This window comes from Corvus hawaiiensis, chromosome 1, assembly GCF_020740725.1.
Source record: "Corvus hawaiiensis isolate bCorHaw1 chromosome 1, bCorHaw1.pri.cur, whole genome shotgun sequence".
Classification (NCBI taxonomy): Eukaryota; Metazoa; Chordata; class Aves; order Passeriformes; family Corvidae; genus Corvus; species Corvus hawaiiensis.
The window spans coordinates 16,803,223-16,826,440 of record NC_063213.1 but is presented as its reverse complement, the minus strand read 5'-3'; the positions used below and the strand labels follow the sequence as shown (position 1 = coordinate 16,826,440).

General features: G+C 39.0%; 1 protein-coding gene across 1 annotated transcript in view; it reads left to right on the top strand.

Moving 5' to 3' along the window:
- Positions 1–10,686: 10,686 nt before the first annotated feature.
- LOC125321430 (amyloid beta precursor protein binding family B member 1 interacting protein) overlaps positions 10,687–23,218 on the top strand; it is a 72,180-nt gene continuing 59,648 nt past the window's right edge. The window contains exon 1 of the mRNA XM_048294265.1: positions 10,687–10,778. The gene's annotated coding sequence lies outside the window, so the exon portion shown is untranslated. The remainder of the gene's footprint in view (positions 10,779–23,218) is intronic.

Genomic DNA, 23,218 nt, shown 5'->3' with positions numbered 1-23,218 from the left:
AAACAAAAAATATTTGGCTTAGTACAGACTGTATGTATAGAGGTTTTTTACTTATGTTATAAAGAACAACAGTCTAAGAAACCTAACATTCACTTCCAAAACTTCTGTACCAGGACTTGTCAGTACGGAAGTAGGACAAGATGGTCCTGTTTATATTTTACTTTAGTTGACAGATTCTGTTAAGATTAGTTTTCTTGAAACTTTAAAAAAAAAACCCAAACCAAAACCAGCTGTTTGGAATTATATATTTAATATTTTGAAAAGTTTTTGGCAATGTTCCTTCTAATTAATTTATGTCTAACAGTTAGAAACAATTACTGTGTCAAGCACTGGCCAACAATAAAGAAATGAAGTAACCAATGTGAAATCTTCCAGTGGGCATTTCAGACCAGAGACACACCAGGTCTGAATCTGATAATGTTTCTATTTTTTTTTTTAGACAAACCTACATTCACTGTTAAAAATGGGGACTTGAACCTGGAATTGAAAATAACAAAATCTTAAGTGTTGTCTGTATTTCACTAGCACTGAAAAATATCACCAGTCAGTCTTTAAGCTGCCAAAGAGAACAAATAAGAAGACAGCTAGGTAATCTTCATGCATACAACTTATAACAGTGTAATTTAAAAAAAAAAAATTTAAAAAGCCAGACTGCAGAGCTACAAGATAGGAATGCATCTTGGTACCTTTTGTCTTCAGGGTGAAAATGGGAAGAAAACTTCAGTTGCAATTATTGCTAAGACGAGTTTTTTCTTTCTTTTATTTTATGACAATTTCTAATTTTCCAGACCAACAATGGGAGAAACAGCACAGGAGTGATACCATGGAGCACTTAGAGGTTTCCAGTTCTTTATCTTCATTCATCCAAAAACAACTGAGGTTTTTTGTGTAGAGGAAAAATTTTTCGTATGTACCCAAAGGAAAGGGCATAGCTGTGAATGGTTTCTGCAAAGAAGTCATTGTAGCAGCTGTCAATTTAGATCTGTGCATTTCCATATGCAAGCTTAGAATTTTAAGAACAGGGGAGTTATTCTTGGAAAAATGACTAAATTAAGACTGTTTAAGCTACTAAGTACTGTAGACTTGATCCTCATTTACCTCATGTGAAGGAGCTCTACTACAGATGTAAATCAGGTGCTCTGTGTTTTCCCAGCTATTATAAAAGCTCTTGAAACAAACATCCCATATGAGTTCCTCTTTGTGCCTTTCTATAAATAAGGATTCACTTTTCTCCTTGAGAAAGGAACCACACTCTTGCTGTATAAGACAAGCAAATAAGCTTTCATGGTTCCTAGGGCAGAAATCTGCACAGTAACACACCAGGCTCTTCTCAATAATGCTCCAGTGTCTGGTGGTCTCTCAAATACCCTTTATAAACAGTTTACATTGATCTTTGCTCCAAGCTGTGAGACGTTTTGGGATCTTTTTTTCAGTATGGCTATTTGCCCACCATCAAGACCTTATTTTGGTAATCCTAAAAATAGGCTAGGATCAATTACAAAGACTTTTGCTCAACAATGTAGTTCTAAAATAAATTTAAAGCCTAAGATTTTGGCAAAAAAATCACATTAACAGTCAAACTGGAAATGATTCAAATACTGATTGATTGAGACCCAGCTGAGTTTATTCTACTCAAGATAGATTTTCATTAGATAGTCCAAGAAGAGTGTTTGTTTTGGCCTCTGTTTCTAGAAATAATATTAACCTGGCAAAAAATGTTGTTTCCATAAAGAAAAAGGCTGCTGAGCGGGCTTAATATCTGTGTCTTTCTTCTCATGTACTACATTAGTTTCACTTAACATCCTGTGTTTGTATTTTCAGGAGCTGCATTAGAGTAGTTTCTGTGCTATGGTTAAATCACCTGTCTAGATCTCTGACCAGAGTTTGTGAGAAGGTCACAGTCCAATGCAGGTATGTTCAGACACATCTGAGACTTAACGAAGTGTTCTCTCTCCATTATTCACCCTTAATAATTTGATTCCTAGGCAGTTATGGTGCAGACTTCCAGGCATTCAGGCACAGTCACATAGCTAATGAGACCCAAATATTTTTTACAATCTGAGGTGACATTTAGCTCTTTTGACATTTTTAGGTGGTTTTAAATGCCACTAGTAACATGGTTACAAATATCCAGGGGCAGACTGGAAAAACCACTTCAGGTCTTCCACACCCTTGTTTAGGTCCTTCACTTTCATCTCCTTTGCTTTCTTATCAGTTTTATATGCTTTAAGGGAAAGAGCAAGCTTCCTTACCCTCTAGAAATGTGAGACCCACAGTTACTAGGGGAAAAGCAGCTCAAAAGAGAGATTTAAGCCTATGGAAATTTTCATTTTTAGTTGAAGGGGATTATACTTTTCATTTCATATGATCCTTGTAGAGGAAAAGCGATAGTGTTGTTAAGCAAGACTATCTTCACTTCATGAGACAAGAACATATTTGCAAAGCTATAAATGTTGAAGACTTTTTCCTGGAGTATGCTCACATAAATGGGATGCTCCTTTTGTATGCATGCATCATAAGGCATGGAATTCTTTCTGCATGGAAAAAGGAAAAAAAACTGAATACAGAAGAAAATTATGATTAAAAATGCTGCATTGATCTCTGAAAATCTTATTACTTTTACAACAGTTTAGCAAGGCAAAGTTTGCTTTACACAGTCTTCAAAAGAAACAAATCAAGTGCATACCATGTATGTGACAATACTGACTGCTTAAAAAAACCAGTGCATGCCAGTTGTCGAATTTATTTCAAATGCACATTTTTATGTTCCAGGTTTGCTTGCAATTTATGTTTTATAACTTTTCTCTTTATCCAGCTGTCAACTTAAGCTCAAGTTGAGCCAATGAAGATTTAAGAAAATACTTGCTTCCACATGCTTTCCTTCTCTGCTGTAAAATGGGCATCATCTTTGACTCAGATATATACCCAGATCTTCCCAAGTCAGCTGTGTCTAGAGATTGCTGATTATTTTCTTGCAGCACCTCTAAAATAGGTGCCCTCTTTCCATACTTCAAAGCTTGAAGCAATCAAGCTTATCCATGGTTTCCTGATGTGGTCTTTCCCTTCTCGTTTATTCTTTCTTTCTCTGAAGACTATTTTCTAGGCCCAATACTTTTATTGTATCATTTTGTCTCTGCATTCCTTAGCTGGCACTGGCTTCCCACTTGTATCAGATACAAACTACTGATCTTTTTCAAGTTTCTCCATGGAATCTCCACAGTCCACACCACCTCTTTTTCATTATAGACTCAAAAGCCCTCATCTCTTCTTTACCCATTTATTAAAATTTAAGACAGCCTTCACATTTTATTCTTCACATCTGAAAAGTCTCTGCAAAAGGTTTTTTAAATCCAGGGATAACATAGTACACATAATTGCTACTCTACTACAGCTACCTGTACTTAGAAAAGTTTCTGTCAGCTGGGGATAATCTAAATGCTGCTGCAAAGGATTATCATTTGAAAACGAGCAAAAAATACTATTGAAGAGTGAAACATGAAGAGTACACAATTTGTATTATGCTCAGACATAATACGAGAGATAAAGACTAGTGTTACTGTGGCAAAAAGAGAGCAGAAACCGAAACCACAACATGAGTAAGAAGCAAAGTGCATAAACACCAATCATGGCAGACTGAACATGAGTATGTGACAAGCACTTCCTCAACTGCTTTGCTGAAGTACAGCAAATGTGTCCTGTTACAAACTCTTCAAATTCCCAACATGGACATAGCTAGTACCTAGGAACCCTCATCCTCAGGAGCATGAAAAGCTAGTAAAACATGTGATTCTGGCTGGAATACCTAAGCTGTTGAATCATTTTAACTTCTGTTGCTGGGTCAAAGCTTTTTTTTCCTTATTCTCATAGAAAGCTCTGTTGTGGTCAGCAGATGGCTGTATCACTATGCAAGAGTGCTACTTTTTGTTGACAAATGGGCACTCAAGCTATCACATGAGGGAAATATGACAGTACTTAATATATTAGTTATAACTATAGTCTGAAAACAATACAACTGTATATTGCAATGGTGCAGTGTAGAAAAATCAGTTATTCAATGAAAGAGGAAGCGAGAATTCACTTCCTTCTCCTAAAATAATGAAAAAAAAGCTACCAAAGGAAGCACAATGCTATTGTCAAGTTCCTCTTTTAAACATTATTTATTCTATTAAGTTCAAATGGAGCTCATATTCAACTTGTATTCTATGGAAAAACTTTATTGTGAACTTCATCTGGAAAACACAGTTAGATTACTAGTTCTATCTCAGTAAACCTTTCATTGTCTTATGCTCTTGTGAATCAAGTGAGATGTTTCTTGAATAAAAGGGATACAATTGGTCACAGCTGGGCTATTGTAGTTTCTTTGCACAGTGGAAGGAGAGTGTCACCTTGACTCTTGCTTGACTCATAGATGCTTGGTTGCAGACCAGCACCAACTACAGGCCATGGAAAGCTGAAGAAGAAGAGAAGATAGAAAGTTCAAGGTCTCCAAATTCTTAATAGTAATATTCAGAGCTCAGCTGTATGTTACCTGAACAGGGTAAATACTACCCTTCAGATAATCTATAATTTTATGGAGGCAAATTTTTATGAACTATATGGAATAAACAAGTTCCCTGGCTATCTTATTTATCAGCAGCCATGTAAAGCACTGAGCCTGAGCTGAGACCACTGCTGCAGTGTGTTAAGCTCTAGCACATAGCTTTTCTCTCAGGATTCATCATACAAGACTGTGGTAGGGTGGAAACTAAAGAGTATTTCTTTGGTTAAAGATTGTCCTGTATCTCAAACAAATCCAACACAATGTTCTGAGTTAGCCAAGACAGGTCAAAGCTCTCACGATATGACAAAACTCTTAGCCTCAAATTTTTGCATTACATGTACTTTTTCTGTTGACTCGAGTTGCACTCCTATGACACCACTTGGTCTGGCTCACTGGGACCTACCAGAAAGGAGTGACTCTGTAGCCAAATTCTAGCTGAGAATTTCATATGCATGAGCTAATTTCATATGCACTTCCCTTTGAGGTGGGGCTAGAAGATGAAACTCTTATAAATAGTCTCCCACAGTTGCTTCCATATTTAGTACAACATCTTAAAGCAAGTTCTGCTTTCTACTTCTCCCTCTTCTGAGCACTAAAGGCCACCCTCCTAAAATGTATTTTGTGGGAGCTATCAGGAACTTCTCTGGTAAAACAAAGTTCTGATGACTGTTTCTGAAGGCTTCCACCTGTTCCTTGCAGACAGCATTTACACTAATGGGAAACAAGTGATTATGCAAAAACTGTACTTTGCACTTCTTCACATCAGAAAAAACAATACCGGTAGTTTATAGTGCTGCTTTCCTCATACTATCCCTCACTCTGTATGCATATTACATCTGGACAAATGCTACACACTGCACATATGCTCTAAGTGACAGACATACAGCAGAAAACTTTGCAGCCTAATACTGACATGCAGCTACAGAAAATCAAATGCGTGTGCAAAAAGATGTAACTTAGGATTTGTACTTGAAAACTACCTTCTGAGAGGGAAAGAAGAATAAATACATACTCATATTTTGGAGATACTTTCCTACAAGCAAAAAAATGCTGACAATTATCTCCTTAAAGCTTTGTGTAATTAATGAAATAATGGATGTCTGGAAAGTGAGTGGGGGGTGGAACGATTTTATTTTAAACCCTGAACAACAGAAAAAATCTCAAAGTTATTAAGTTGTTCCCAACTACTACTGTGTTGTCAAAATAACAATATTAAGTGTTCCAAAGGCTTTCCCTGGGCCTCCAGGCAATGGGGGAAGTTTTAATATTCATCTGAATGTAATGAAACAGTCAACATGTAGCAAGTAAAGGAGAACTTAAACTTTCTTTTAAAAAGGTGAAAGTTTAAACTGATATGACCAGAGGACCAATTTCCGTGCTTGCTCTCACACAAACTAACACAGGTTGACCTTTGGATGGAAGAAACTTCAAATGAACATTCTACCTGTATAAGCCATGCTTACAGCATTTTAACAATCAGGAAAGAAAAGTGCATAGGGAAATAAATCCCAGAGGAAATAAGTGAGTAAGTAAAGGGTTGAACAGCTTGAAATTAGTAAAATATATGATTAATTTCTTCCTATTAATAAAGTCAGATAATTCTCTCTTCTTTTGTCTTCAAGAACCTCTTATATTCACTTCATTAAGAAGCTTCAAAACCTTATTCATATCATGCTTAGTTTGTCATACATGTGAAATCTAACACATGCAATAATAAAATCAAATACTCAGTTTAAAATTATACTTCTCATTAAGCTAACTTTTGCACACATTGCTCTGAGCAATATCAAAAAGCCTATTTGGTAAAGCTAAAGAAATTATGTTAATAATAAATGCTGACATTTTCAAACAAAGACCCTCTGGTTACAATTTTCTAGTTAATAACAAGAATCATTCTGAACAATTTAGATGAGATTTCAATATTCCATGTCATGACATATACAGGCTTCCTTTTAAGGGTGTAGCCAATTTCATTTATCATAAGATTAATAAAGCTAATAAATGAGATGTGTTAGTTGGGCTTTTCCTACCTCAGCTGCAATTTATGTTAGATGCTCAGCTCTCACAGTGAAGAAGGGGACTGGTTTGAACAGATGTTTACAAAGAACAGAAAGGGATATATATATATCTGCTATGTACAAACAGTTAGAAGAAAAATGGATGTACACAATGATATTCATATGTGAGAGGTGGAAAGCTTAGACTCTGATCTAAAACTCATTGAGTCCAGTGAAAAAGTCTCCCTCAGACATCTCTGGCTTATTAATCAAGACCTTAGACAAATTTTAACAGTGCAAATCCTGGATATCTAAATTGTTGCCTCAACATATTCTACATGCAGAAATGGAAGCCATTGATTAACTCAAGGCCCTACCATACACAGAGGAAAAAAAAAGGAAATCCATCTTAAAACTATGATGGTGGATAGAATTCTAGTAACTAAGTTTTGAGCATAGCCTTCAGAAGTACTTCTAATTACCTGCAGTTAAAAGTGTGAATTTGCTAGCTTCACTGCTAACATTTTCAGATTACAACATCATCTTCAGCTTTTCATCCAGGCTGAGATATTGGTTTGTTTTCTTTTGGTTTTCCACTGTAAGAAACAATGCTTTCCTCTTAATAGTTGTGGAGAAAGAATTCTCTTCTCAGTTCTGAGTTGTTGAAAGATGCCTTCAAAAGGATGGAAGAAAATGTGGGCAGAAGGATCATAGTGCTCTTAAGCACACTGAGTTTTAGCTTCTTAATTTGCTATAATTTTAAAGAACTTTATATGGTGTTCTTGCTAACTAGCTTCTGTACTCAATGAAGTTGTACTTCAATTTGATTTACTGTGATTTTTAAAAAGCTGCTTTTGGTAATTTCTTCACTATTAACTCGCAGAGGAGAGCTTTCCATCTTTCTCACATGAAGTTTTAGGGTTTACAGGTCTTCTGCAGTATTGCACAATCACAATTGAACTTAAAAAACCATCACCCTTAAATAGAATTAATACTTACAGGAAGAATATAAAACCTATCATTGCTACTTTCTTATATGCATACTTTTTACTTTTGGCCTTATCATATAAGAAGATGCCAAACACTTTTCCAGAGTGCCCTGACATTACAGTTTGGTGTGGTGATGTGATTAGCTTCTCACTAACTGCAATCTCTTTAAGCTTTCTGGAAAAACAGTGTCTTGATGAAATAACTTATCTGGTGTACCACAGAGGATCATCCAGTCACTGTACCAAAGATTTTCAGTATTTGCATGGTACTACTTGAAAAGAGGATACTCCAGCCTTTAGCTATCACTTGCCTTAAACTAATTTTTTTAATCCTATTTCGTAGCTTGTATCTATGCCTTTGTCCTCCATGATCAAAACTTTCATTCTTCCACCTGAAAGTTATTTTGTTTGAATAACCACAAAACAAACAAGCCTTTCGATAGTATTCTGTGTGTTTTGCTATGACAAAAGTTCTAATTAAAACACTGATTTATTTTCCTCTTTTTTACTATTGGCCAGGGGCACGATGGCTTGGTAATATTTTACATATCTGCACCCTCTCCATTCATAACACTGAGGGCTGTGGGCTGATCCTGCATTACTCTGGGCAGGTTAGATCTTAGTGTAGTGTCTCATTGACCATGTAGAGAAAAGTAAGGTCAGTCTCTACAAAGTCAGGTCATTATTATCAGTGTATAAAGTGATCTCAATAAAATTTAAGGGAACACATTTATGGTAAAACATTACCTTTTTTCCAATGAATTGCTTGTTTCCTGACACTAGAAATATATCTATTTGTTCCCTTTCAAAAACAGACATTCTGCTTTAATTCTAAATTCTCTGCTGCTTTATAGAAACTTACATTACTAGGACACGCAATCCAAAAGGATGGGGGAGGTTAATAAAGCTCTCCCCCTTCTTCCTCAGCAGACAGTGTATAATGACAGCATATCTACCCAGTGATCTACTCACCCATGATAAGAAAAGAAAAAGAACGATTTCCAACTGCATGTGTTAGATCTTGAGTCATGCAACTGCTAAGAAACACCCAGTTGTAACCTGGGTGGAGTGCACGTCTCCTCTTCCCATTAGAAAATTAAAAGCTTCTGGAGAAAAGCAGGCAGAATATCGGGCTGGAATTCAGAGGACTGATTCTGCTGCACATTCATTTAATCTGACAGAAAACAAATTAGGAAGTTTTACTTATTTCCATCTCCTTTCCCCACAAACTTTGTTTCTCTCTAACATTAGAACACACACTGTTAATCAAGTCTGTATCTGCTGTAGCATTTCCCTCAAAACATTTCTTCCTTATGAATACATGATGGCCTCCACCCATCCCACTGGAGCACAACCCTCATGCTCCTGAACACAGACCAAAAACTTGACAGATAGCACTCCAGATTTTCTGGGATTTCTCTTATTTTCTCTTTGCTTTCTAGAGGTGTGCTGTTCTTATCTCCACTGTTCCTCTTATAGGCAATGCCTGTTATAGCCAGGAGAGCTTTGGAGAGCTGAAAAATACTGCCATTCAGCTCTCAGCCTTTTTCAGGACATTGGAGAGGACAGGAACAAATCTAGAGACAGAGCAAACAAAGGCTCCCTTGTACAAGCAGAATAGATGTTTTCTGCACTATCCTAACAAATACCTTGGTTATGTGTTTAACAACAGCAAAATAAGTGTGAAACCACTAGTGTATTAAGGGTGTGACCATGTTACTGGTAGGTCACATATAGAAATTAAAACACATTTTCTGACAACAAAATGCACCATCAAATATTAATCCTTTATTACACGCAGAGTGTTCAGTGCTAAGTGCTGATTTTAAATTGACTTTGGGATAATTTAAAAAAGATAATTGCCAATGAATCTTTCAAAATTACATTGTTCCTTGGCACCATAATGATACCAAAAGTCAAAAGGAGCAACTGCAAATAAAGTCAGCAAAGAGAATATGCAGTATCCATGGAGTCTCAGACTCCCAAGCTCCTCAACTAATAACTGTTTAATAATTATGTGCATGATTTTACGAATGCTGTTTGCCAATTTAGATGTATTTTCATGTGCCTGGCCAAAGAGGAAGCTCTGACCTCACCAAAGACTCTGGTCAATTTTAGCCAGCTTGTCAGTGAAATAATTCGGGTTTTTTTAAATAACATGAGCACAACAATGCACTATTCCCTGAATGCATTCTTAAATATGGCTGAGCTGTCTCAGCTGGAATTTTTCAAAGCAATTACCCCTTAAAGCACTGAAACATATTTGCTGTGCAAAACATGGTGGTAATTTGAAATGCTACCATCCTTCTGCTATAATTATTTTATCTCCAGCAGTGTTGGAGGGAAAAAAAAGTGGCATTTCTTGGCTTCTTTGGAGCAAAATCTGGAATTTTAATACGAATTGCCTATAAGTGCAAGACTTAGCTGAACTACCTGGTGACTTCTCTAAACTGAAGTAACAGAAGGAGGCAATGGTGACATCTTCACCTTTTTTCACTACACTTTACTGTCAGTGCTTTAGATATATAAGAAAAAATCTGCTAAAGGCATTGTTTTGGCAAAGTTATAGACACTGACAATAGGATTTTAAATCAAGAGAGAGGTCTATTTGCACATGGCCTCCATTACTCAAAATCTCTCTTTAACTGAGTGACATCAACCCTTCTAAGACTGCACTGAATTTTCTGACACTTGCTTTTTCTCAGATGGAAACTTCTCGATTTTTTCCCCCCTCCCCATCTTTTTATGGAATTTAAGGTGTTATAAAATCATTTCTACTCCATGAATAACATCCAAGTACCCTTCAAAGTAGCCTTTTCCAAAAGTACGAAATGACATAAAAATGTCATGAAAGCAGATCACTGCCTTACACGTTACAGAAGATGCAGAGTCACAAAAAGAGGGGGGAAAGAAACCCAATTCTGTGTGAAAACGAGAGAGCGCCTGACAGGGCTGTCCAGCCGAGAGCGCCCAGCCCGGCCGGGGCGGCCCAGGAGAGGCCGCGGGGTGGGGAGCGCTGGGGCTGGGCTGGGCTGCCTGGGCTGGGCTGCCCGGGCCGGCCGGGGATTGCCCCGGGGGATGCGGGCAAAGCAACAGCCACCGCCTCTGTCCGGGCCGAAGGCGGAGGGCGGCGCTGCGAGCGCGGCGGGGCGGCCCCACTTCCCTCAGGCAGCCCCGGCCCCGCCGAGCCGGGTCAGGTCCCGCCGAGCCGCGCCTCCTCGCAGCCTCCGGAGCTGCAGCCCGCCCGCCAAGGTAAAGCGGACAGGGAGGGATTAGTCGGACCCCCGAGGGCTCCCGGCGCCAGTCCGGGACCCGACGGGGCGGAGGTGTGCGGGGTCCCGCTCGCCGCGGTGAGGAGCCCGGCGGGGAACAGTGGAGCTGGGGTGGGAGGTGCGGCAAATCCCGCTCTGGGCAGCGGGGCGGGAGCCCGCAGAGCGGACAGACCCCGCACACCGGCTTCCCCCGCGGGACAGGGACCTTCCGGCGGCACGCGTGGCCTCGGGGGGCTGAAGCGGGACCGTGGGGTTTCGTGCTGCGGTGCTGGGTCCCGGTGATGGTTGTTCTCCTCGGTAGGGTTAAGCTGGGTCAGACCTTCCCTGTGCCCAGTCCCTGGGGAAAGTGAGTATGAGGTTGATCATTTGCAAGGCAGGGCTGCCGAAGCTTCCCTGTAGCCTCATGAGGCCGGTGGGGATCCCGAGGGACGCACAGGGCCCTGTTTCAGGGTCAGCGTTCGAAAAGTGAAGGCAGGCGGGAGAGAACTGCAGACCAAGCGGGCAGAGAATACCCCATGTAAATGTGCTAATCTATTAGTCTTAAACTAAGCATGTAAGAAGGTGGTGCAGTTACGGCCAAACAGCCAGTAGAGACTTCCAAGGAACAGTTTACATCTCTCTGCTGGTGGTGTCTTTAGCCACATGGTTTAGTGAGAAACTCTTAAGTGTCGCCTGACTCAGAGAGCGCCCATCCCGCATGATACCCTCGGCTGAATACCACGGAGAAGTAACTGAAATGAAATCTCCACAAGTTTGGGGTGGTTTTTCAATCCCTCGTGCACCAAAAAGAGAAGTTAATAAATCCATTAATCGTCACACTGGGAAGAGGTATCCTGTAGTGTCTTTTAGGCAGCATATGATCCAGCCAGTCTTAACTGTCATTAAAAATTTGATGTAGGAACACAGCCTACAAACAAAATAAGCAAGGTTCCACCAAACTAGCATCTTAACTTTTTGAAGTCACTTCCCACCCAAGACTACTCTGATTCTGTGATTAATTTGTCTCCAGTTTGTCTCTCCCTCTCAGAACTTCGGTTCACAGAATTTTGGCAGTCACTTTTCCTCTTTGGTTCTAGTTCCTCTTTATGAATTACATGGCGTGTGTTTTGTCATCTCTTCCAAACCTGCATCCATCTTATTTCACATATGAAATGTGTTGATTTTACTGTTAATCAATTATCCTGCTGCTGCACAACAGTGATGTAAATGTAGTCAGGGCTTGATGTAGTCCAGTCTGTGTCATTAGAGACAAATAGGTGAGCCCCAGTGCTCCAGAGAGCCTATACTAGTGACCTGCTCCACCTGTGCAGTCTCTTAATCATTTATCTTCACTAAATTTACAGTATTTTTTTTTCTGGTAACTTTGTAAAGAATACAAATTTAGGTTAAAAAAGTTTTACTTTTTGCTGAACCTCTTTGGTTCTGTTTTTCCCTGTGAGCTTTCTAAGGAGACTATTACATTTAATTGTACTTAATGCTTTGTGCAAGCAAGCATTGCTTAAAAATGGAGATAATTTGGTTTGAAATATGGCATACAAATGTCTTTGGTAGGTTGAGTCAGTGGAGCATTACAGATAACTGAGTGGTCCTTGTTTTATTCTCAGAAAATTCTGATCCATCTGGGAACATACATAACTGGAAAAATGTACTGTCTCTGAAAGGAGACATTTAATCATTCCCTGTGTCTTCTCTTTCTTTTTAAAATACCTCCTGTGGCTATTACAGACTATTCTAGTGTTTGGAGGCAAAATGTGTGATGGTTCAATGTAATTATTGAGTAAATTGTGTTTTAATTGTTCATGCTGGAATTTGTGGTTATCAGTGTGTAGTATCTTCAGGCAGGTTATGATGCTTTTGAAGTGCTGGTTTATTTTGTTATCAAGTCTATTTGTTACAGCAAAGTTTGATTTTTTACAGATCGAAAGTCACTATACTTGGGCAGTGTCTAGTAGATCACATACCATAACTCATGCACCTGTAAATAAAGTGTAACCTTGATCTTTTTTGTAATTTATAAGGACACACATTTGGTAGGCTAACAATTTGCACAAAAGAGGCAACAGTATTAGCAGATGGGCCTGTTGGATGTTGCAACAATTTAAGTCAGTACTGAGCCCCAAGATTTCTTGAAGGTAAAAAAATTACCCAACCCACTAAGGTTTTGCTTTTGCTGTGTTTCACCTTTCCTGATAGAAGAAATGTCTTAAAGGAATAAAAGGAAGAAGAGGCAGAACGCTTTCCTTCTCTTGGTCTGCTGTGAGTGGTGAAGGGACAGCTAGGACTTGGGCAGCCTGTGGATGGAGGGATCACCTATTGAATCTCTTTGGCCCTGCAAAATGTCTGAGAAAACCACCAGTCTGGAGTACTGCTGCAAGTGAGAGAAGGGCTTGCCTTGTTTGAGAGAGGACCCGTCTTCCTTGCAGATTTGTGAACATCTGACCATTGATAAGATGATCTGGGAACATGGATTTTCCTAAAAGCATGCTTCTGTTTCAGAGGTTGCTTTACAGGAATGTAGCTGAATTTCATTTTCCTGTATATTGTTAAGATATCAAGGCCTTTATCCTTTCCTGCTCTCTTTGCAAACTACATGTGTTTTTCTTACCGACCATTTTTTCCATCTTTGGTTGCAGTATATCTTGATTGTTTTGTTGTAGGGTCAGTCTGACCTGTTGTGATGATGACTTCACATGGTCAGATGCTGATTTGGGGTGAAAGTGAAAATAAGACCTGTTATTTGCATGCAGCAATAGGGAAGCTTTGGCTTATTTCCTTTGGAGGGTCTCTAGTGACAATGGTAACTTGCATCCTTGCAGACCTTCCAAAACACTTATTGGGCTTTAGAGGCAGGACTCTCCTCATCCAGCTGTACACGTGAGCATTTGAGTCACCCGAGGTTCTGAGTCACCTTTACAGTCTCTTACACAGAAAGGTAGATACTGCTAAAACTTGGTTTGGAGGCCCAGTTTTGGACAGCAACTATGAATCATGCTCTATAAAATTGCCTTCCTTTCCTTTCATTGTCTAAAAAGAGCTTGGGACAACCAGGTCAGATGCAGATGTCATTGTTGTCCAGCCTATTGATCCATGGCTACACTAGATATTAACAGTAGAGCTGCCAGTGTAAAATATGTATGTTGTACTGTGAAAGAAAGAAACTGGGTGCCATGTTCTTCTCAAGTTTCTGTAGGAGACTTTGAGCATCTACAGGAGCATATATGAGGTTGTGTTCCTCACCACCCCTCAGTTTTAATTTATAGTATTGCTTCTGGGTTTTGAATGAAAAGGAAACACAGATGACTTTGATCTGACTTAATATTTTACTCTGGGAATTCACAAACTAGTTCGGTAATGATAGTTCAGAAAGTTTAGGCCTGTCATTAGTTTCAAAGACTTTCTTCCAATAAACTACCTTTTAGATTTGTGGCTGACTAATTGCTCTCATTTTTTTGCTATGCCAGCCTGCACACAGCAGTTTCTTCTTGTTGAGCATTGATTCAGCATGCTATGAATTTATGCCAAAATAAACAAGGGCTACAGTCATTAGAAGTATTAGGCGTATTTTGGGGAGTAGATGCATTATGAATCCTAGAGGGAGAACAACGTTCAGTGTATATACGAAACAGATTTTTCTCTGCTGCTCCATTTAGAAATGCAACCAAAATCACATCTGATAGAAGTTTTGCACTGGATACATCTCAGTGCATTTCCATTTTTGCTTTCGCTTTGTATTTGCCTGTAATCTAAAGCAGCGGATGTAAAAGTGTGGCATGTGACATCAATATTAAAGGATAAAACTCTCTGTTTCTGCTATCAGTGATGAGCAGACCCTGCATAGTTAATGTCACTACCAACCGAAAGTCCTCAGTTGTCCTCAGACAATTGAACTGATAAAATAAACTTTTTGGTGAATATCTTGTCATTATACCTACACCTGTCAGGTAGAGTGGGGATGGAAGGGGAGCAAATCTTCCTTTAGCAGCATTGCTGGTCCATCAATCATAGAGAGAATCACAAGCAGCCAAAATCAATCATACAGGCACTCACTGGATGCTTTTGCTGATAAAAATGGCGAATTACCTTCAGAGTGCCCAAGTTTTAGGCAAAATTATGTGTCTGTCTCAAAGGCAACTCACCAGGAAAGGTAGGAAGCTCAGCAGAATGGTCAGTTAACCTGTTGGCATCAAGTCCATGTTGGCAGCAATGAAAACGTGCTCCTTGGTGGCCTTAGTTGATCTGATAATTTTGGTACTCTTACTGCATCTTCAGGTAACCCAGTCTGCAGACACATGATTATTTTACTCTGCCTCAGAGCAAGATTTTGATGTACTTCTGAAGATTTTTCTGGTATTTTCTAACAGTACTGGAAGGCCCCATTCCCTCACTTGCTGTGGGGATTTCACTGAAGCACAGAAATAAGGAGGATTATCAGCCCAAAAAATATTTTTGAAAGGTGATGTGGTTTTTCTGTCTGATTTCAAATTAAAAAAAACAAAACAAAACAAAAAAACCAGTCAACTACACTTTACTGTTCTCTGTGCTTTTTGATGTGTTTGAAATATCTGCTGTGCATGTGCCTTGGAGGACATAAACTTCTGAGATGTTCTTGAGCTAGCAAGAATACGTGCCAAAAATATGAACACAGATAACATTCCCAAACACTTGTGGTTACAGCTTAGTTTTGTACTTTGGTGACCATATCCTCTTGACTGAGGGGAAGGTGACAGACCTAATTAATGTTTGAGAGAGCAAATACAAATGATCCAGTGGTTTTGGATGCTAGTTCTAGGAAGGGATTCAACATAAACTTAACTGCAGTTCTGTCCTATAAGGGGCCATGTTCTTACATGAAATTCAGCAAAACCTTTCATATCTGTCACTAGATTGGCCTCTTTTGTCTCCCCTGTGTCGTGGTGGAGGTGCTGTGACCAGATCAGCATTGTTCCATCCCTCCACTTCTAAGGGAAAAAAGAGAGGGAGGCAGTGACATTTCCTTCTCATGGAAAACCTTAGAGAAATGGAAGAATGGAAATGTCACAAGGTTCTTCTCCTTTTGTGCATTTTCTTCTCATATCTGTTTCTTTGTGCAGTTCAGGGCTCCGTGGGCTGTGACAAAGCAACCACCACCATACCAATACAACATCCTGTCTGTGGTGTCTCCAGGCTTCCACTTTCCTTACAGATCTTCATCTGAAACCCACTGCTTAAAGCTGCTTGTAATCACTGCATTGTATGGACTGAAAGAAGCAAATTTGCTAGGTGAAAAGTTAACAGTGGGCCTTGGAATTGTACCTGACACTTCAGTCAGTTGTAAAACTGAGAAAGATTTATAAAAAAAATCTTCATTTAATTTTTCTACTACTCACTGTTACTGAGCACGGTACTTTGGTGAAATATCTGTAAATTCATATTAAAGCATTATTTGCTTTATTTGATTTTGATATATGAACTGTGCATGAAACAAGCAGATGGATTCAATAAAATCTTTACAGATTCATCGTTTTGCTTCGCTCTGTTAGAGCATTTTATGTTAGTGTGTTTTCCTTTTTCAGTGTTCCTTTCCCATACCATGTGTGCCATCCCTTAAGCATTTCTGGCAGTAATAAGAACATGTGATTATAAGAAAGAAGATGGTGATTTAGAGCTTTTGCCAATGATAGGTCATAGGAATAAGTTATTTGCATGGGGAGACAGTTGTGTCATGGACCCTTATAGCATATCTTGTGCTTACCTAGTGGCTCATTGTGGGAGGAAGTGAGTGTTAGAAAAGATGAGCCATCGACTATCCAACCTAGCAGTTCCTGCACTCAAATTTGGTACAGTAACTTTTCTTTCCTTTTTTCCTCTTCTTAAATTTGTGCTATTATTTTCACTATTCCACACTTAACATCCCTTGATTCTATGGGGAATTGAGGAGGGGAAGGATTTTCCCTCATTTTACACCCCTGTATGCCTTCCTTTCTCATCTGTGGGCTTCCTTGTCTGTGGTTTTCTGTTTGTTAGACAATCTGTTAATGTAGGATCAGCCTACTTCATGGACTGTGAAGCTAAACATCAAAACTGCATTATTGTATGTTGCTGGCAATTGTTTAAAGTACAAGACAGTCTCACGTGTAGATACAAAAATGCTGCTAGCAAGGATTTTCTTGCTATTTTCTAAGTCCGTGAGAGACTTTTCTCTCTCACAGAAGAGGTAGCAGAGTTATGTAAACAACCAAGCCACCTGCAACCTTGAAAAGTCTTGTTTATGGTATAGTAGAAAAATACTTTGACAATGGATGTTTTAGGGTATTAGCCAATCACCCCCAAGGGGTGGCTGATCCTTGGTCCAATTAGACTATGAAGAAAAAAGTCAAGAATTTGTAAAATAATTAAATAAATCAATCTTGCTGCACAATTCCTGCCTGCTGATCTTCTTTCCTCCTCCTCCCTATGGCTGCGGGACACGGTGATATACCCTAGGGCCCAGGCCTGCGGTAATACTCGTGTTGTCATCTACATTCTGTACAGCAGTGTTGGGTAACAGGAAAAAAACAGGAAGGAAAACATTGCACCAACATCAACAAGCTGCAGATTATGGGAAGGAATGTGGAAACTATAAATTTCTGTTACTCAGGGTTACATTACTCTCTTGCTATTCTGCTCTGCCATCATGGCAGGGAGTGGGAGGAACCTAGAACTGAGGTTCACGTTTTCTGATAACTTGTATGTCTGCAGTTGTTTATACCTGAGTAAAGCTGAAGTAGACACATTATCAACACAAGATGGGCGAGCCTGGATAAGCTGGTGGTTCATGAGCTGAGGGGATACACTTCCACCCAGCCTTTTCCAGGAGAAGATATGTTGGGGGAATGGAAATATTGTTCCTGTGTGCCATTAATCTGGCACAGAATAGGGAATTGTTTCTTCTACCAGTCTTTGTAAAGGCGTAGGGCTGGAAATATGTCTCCTCCTACCATTTTGTGTTGCCTGTATGGCTCATGAGAAAGTCCCCAGACTGGACCATTCTGCAGTAAATAATTCTGTGACAAAATAAAAAGAAGATGACCGAAACTGTAACTGTAGTTCTGTAATGTTCTTGGGTCCACAGGCCAGACTGAAGCACATTGACTGATGTGAGGATACTGTATAAGAATGAACAGAAGTGGCACTGTTTTGATTTCCATAGAAACAATCCCCTTGTGAGCTGACAGGAAGGTACAAAGTGAAGTTCTGGTACATAGAAATTGCTCCCAAGCTTTCTCCTCCCTGCATCTGTTCTTTACACCAGGGTGGTTTTTTTCTTTGCCTTTCATAAGGTGCTTTTAACTCACAGTTGCCCAGCTGCTTGGGTACATTTGGGATGCATTTTCTGGAGCCCAGGATCCAGACTGTGTCTGTGCCTGAGTTATTTTAGAGAGGATCTTAGTGAGTGAGGGGTCTCACATCCGGCCTGCGTGCCATGTCCCTCTACATGCCTTTACCATAGCCACAGGTTAAATGTCCTGTCTTCTCAGAAGGAAAGCCCTTTGCTAGCCCTCTCCTCTGGCCTTGAGTAACTTCTTCCTGACATACCGTGAGTAAGCTTTTAGGTAGTCCCTTGTTCCTTTCAGCTTCACTTAAATGAGCCTCAGTGACAATTCACTAATCTTGCCATCCTGCCTCACCCCAAGAACAGGACCCACAGCTGCTCCTCCCAGACACCACTCGCAGCAAGAGTGTTAAAGAAAAAAGTATGTGTTTGGGGAAGTGCATGGGGGGAGAGGGGAAGGCTGGGGAGCACAGAGGTGATGGATGCTGAGTCAGCACAAGTGTAAAATATCAGTGTCATCATTAAAGTGGAATAGTATAGTTTTCAGGTCTATGAAATCTGGGTCTTTTGGACTAATAAAGACTTTTTCCAAAATCATTCCTCACTGCAGGTTTGTTCCTGTAAAACATGTGACTTAACTGTGTATTTCCAAATTGGCAAAAAAGGAAACAAGCTTTCAAGAGGTTTAATTGCATAAATGGCATAGTTAAAATTTATGTGGAACACAAATAGGATGTGTGAATTTGGGGTGCTCTTACCTAACAACGTTTGTGTTTATATCTGGGTGAGTGATTCTGGAATTAGTAGAATATGAGCTCTAGTACCCCTTGTTAACATTAGAGTAGGATTCTCAGTTGACTGTATTTATCTACCATTTTAATTTTAATCCAAAGCCAGATATGACTCAGTTTTGAACTAATAAGGACACTTTGCAGTTGTACAGTCTTCCTGAAGCTACTAGTGTTCTAGTGTGTCACTTTTATTCCCTCATGAATGGAGTTATAGCATGTCACGCCATCCCTGAGATAAATATGCAGTGTAACTTCAGCTGCAGATAAGCCTCCAGTTATTGGCACACCAAATTTCCCAGAAGAATAGGGAATATTAGTAAAAAAATGCTTTCAGATTTATCAGCATGTGCAGGCTTTTTATTGGAAAATACCATCCTTATCAATGTTAGGTCAGTACAGACTGGAAGCAGTCTAATTGCTTTTGATCCATTCTTTTCAAAATGTGAGCTAGTGTTAAAGCAGAAGAGTTACAGGGCCATGTTACGTAGGTAAGAAAGAGGAAAGTCAACATGCTAATTGCCAAATCTGATTGTGATTTTGAAACCTTGGGGTCAGCTGCCATTTCTATTGTATCACTCCAAAACTTCCATTTCCATTCTTAGTATCTACCAGAATTAGTAACTAATTGGATTGTGTTCCTCTAGGCTTGAATTCTGCAGAGACAGATGTTCTCATGTACTTTACTTCATAAAAGTGGGCCTAAATGTCTGTTAAGGACTTTTTACTAGATGTGATGGAATAGGTGGTTAAGGAACTTCCATCCTGCCTCACTTAGGTGTACATATATATAGAATACTCATATACTAACTAGTATGTGAGTAGTGTGAGTTTTTCTTGACACCTAACTGTAAAATCGCTGTAAGAAACCTAGTTAGATCTATTTCAGACCTGCAGTCAATCTGTCTGGAGGGTTACCCCCAGCAACAGCTAGCATCGTGTACTTCAGAAGGAGTCAGGAAATCTTGTGCTGGAAGGTATGGTGTAACCTGTCTATCATGGAAGCTTTACTCTGGTTCCAAACTGGTGGAGCCTTTATTTTAGGTTGTAAAACATGAGGTTCATCATGTTGCGGTTCTCTGCAATACTAACACTTCTAGCTATAACTACATGCAGAGAAAACCAACTCCTCAGCTTGCTTACTCACCAGTTGTGATGATGAGTTTCACAGTTACACTGCACATTTCCCTGGACCAGTTATTCAGACTTTCATTTACTATTTCATTGATTTTGTGTTACAAGTCAGGATGAAATGGTGCTTCAGTAACTTTCCCCTAGGTTTTGATGCATTTTTTTAATCACAGTAGTTTCCCATCTGTTTTCTGTGACAATCAGTTACCCTCTTTCCAGCTTTTCACTTTATGGCGGGACTCTGTCACTTTCATTAACACTTCCCTAGTTTTCTTCCTTTTTTCTGTCTTTGCTATGTGCTTTCAGCTATGGGATGATCTACTTTGCGTAGTCTGTAGTATACACGGGTGAATCTCTGATTTGAGCAATTTACTCACTGGGCTACTGGTGTGTCTCTCTAAAATGTTAAAGCTTTCTTCATTCCACTCCAGAAATCATTTAAGCATTAAGCAATAGCAGGAAGTTGCAATGCTGGTAGTGGTCATCTGGATAGTTAAACAGTGTTCATTTTGGTGGTCCTGGTACTCGGACACTTACACACTGTAGTGCAGGCACTAGGACCTGAAGGTGTGTTTTTGATGTTTCTATGTGACTTGTCAAAATAGACTTCATATATTTTTATCTCTGCTATTTACGTATGTTGCAGTTTAAGAACAGCAACAATACTTTGAATGTAATGAATGTGTCTGTGACTGTTCGCCAGATCACTAAGTGGGCTCGTTCCTAATACTGTTCATAGCTCAATACTGTTCATTACTGAATCCACTCTAAGTCTTTATCTTCTGACCTCATGCTGTACCTCATTCCTTTTTTGTTGTACTCCTTTGGTTGGTTAAACTGCATCAACTCTACTGAGACTGCGTTGCAGAGATAATAATCTTGGTATTTCCTGTTCAGTTTCACAGGGCCTTTCAGCTTGTTTCCCGACTTTCAAGTGTAGAAGCCCTTTTTACCATGTGACTTAGACCACTCTTCCTGTGAAAAGGGCCTACCTTTGAGTATTTCTCAGAGCTATCAGATACTAAAATACTAACAGTTCAAACTCTGCTTGGTATAGTACCCTATCTTGGGGGCTTTTTATGTACACTGTATGGTCACTTTGTCAGATTTCATGATATTTTTAAATAGGTTCTTTTTTCTTTTTTAAGCAGGGTGAATTTTATACCACTGTTTTACTCTTCCTTTGTTAGCTGCCTACTGAGTGTTAAAGATTATATCAAACAATTCAATTTCCTATCTAAATTGGGAAGGTAAAAAAATTAATAGGTCCAGTGGGTCTGGAGGGCTTCTGGTAAATGGTGGGGTGAATTAATGAGTCAATATTTATGTATTACATAAACCTGTGAGGGCTTAATTATACATAAACTAAAAGAGACTTGGTGGTTAGAATAGCAAGTTGAAGAGAAAATGTCCCAATCTCTTAGATATACAGTATGAGAAAGGTAGGAGTATTAAATAAAATAAAATTTTAAAAAAGGTTTTTATGAGAGCTTAGTGAAGATTTGAGAATGCAAAACTGGGGGAAATAAAAGACAAAGAGTACTTTTAACTGTGCTACTTCAAAAGGTGGCGCAGAAGGCATCAGTTTGAAAATCAGTCACTTCAAAAATACATTGTTTCACATATATGCCTTCCCATGAAGCTCTTCGCAGCTTGTTTATTCGTGAAACTGCAATTTCCTCATTTTATTTCAATTCTGATTCTTTTCTCTGCTTAAAATCTTATGCATAATATGGGAAATTTACTGCAAAAGTCCTGTTTGGTTTGGGGTTTTTTTTCTGTTCGGTTTACTGTAGTTGATAGTGATTTTAAGAGTTCCTAGTATTAGTACAAAATAGAGAAAACCCTGATAGAAAAATTACAGTAGAGTAGAATTGAGTATGAAACTCAGTTTTTTCATCTGGGCACTTTGGTAAATCTTTTCCCTTCTTTTGTTAATAACAGCTCATACACCTGCACATTTCACCTTGATTTTCTGGTTTGAATAAGTTCAAGGCTATTTATAAAATTCAGAAAAATTTGCTGATAAAAAATGAGGCAACATCCAACAGGATAATTTCCAAATTTGAAAATTTTTTTGTCTGTTTATTCCTATTGTGGCAATCAAATAAAAGAAATGGAAACAAGTGTGGAGAGAAGTCAAAGAGGAGGAGAATGGATGGACACTCTTTTGCAATTCCATGTTATGGGGACTCACTTTACTATCTTTAGTTTTTCTAGCTCTTGACAAGGTCTTTGGTGAGTATGTAGAGTTCTTTTACCAATTTAAGAGATCATTCAGTGTGTTTTAACATTAAAAAATTTCCAGTGTATTTGTTGATTATGATAATAATTTTGTCTTTCTAAACCCAATCAATAAAAATTCAAGAGAAAATAAAATACTAGTAGAGGCAGTGGCTTGCTGGCTTGATGACAACATGACTAACTATCTTTTTTCTGTTGTTGTTAATTATTGAAGAGGGTCCCTAGGTTTGATTTTTTCATTTTTAGACAGTTTTTATACTTCTCTTGGTAAGAAGTTGCAACTGGTTGCAACTCGAGTAATTTTTTGCTGCTTTAATATTTCTATTGTGTAAAAATATAGTAAAGAGGATTTCACTTTGTCAAAAGAACTTGTATCAAGATCTTTTCCTGAAAGTTGATCTAGCTAGTGCTTAAAAAAAATCCACCAAAAACATACAAATAGCTAGAACTGATAAGATTTCCTTAGAAGATATTTTGATCTCCTAAACGAGAAAACAGGAAAACATAAAATTATTCGGTATTATTTAAACACTGATGAGATACTTGTCAGTATGAACTGCATCTTCATTTTTTATCACCTAACAAATGTATCTTCACTCTGCCTGATCAAATAAGTGCCGTTTTATCTAGCCTTTCTATGAAAATTGATTCTCCCAAGTGCCAGGTGTGTAGGAAGCTACCCAGCTGTTGACTCAAATAAATGAATTAAGATTCAGTAATCATATGCCACCCAGCATACTGCTGAGTCTGCAAAACCAGAATGTTGTGTACGAGGTTCTGTACGATAAGCGTGATACAGAGAGAGTGAACCATCCGGTGGGGATTTGTCAGCTGGAAAGGAAGCAGATAATATGACTTTAACTCTCCCTTTGCTCAGTCCTGTGGGGTGTTTGTTCCATTACTTGGGCAGAGCTCTGCCATCTCCACTGCTGGGCTACGGCTGCCCTCAGCCCTGTCAACCACATC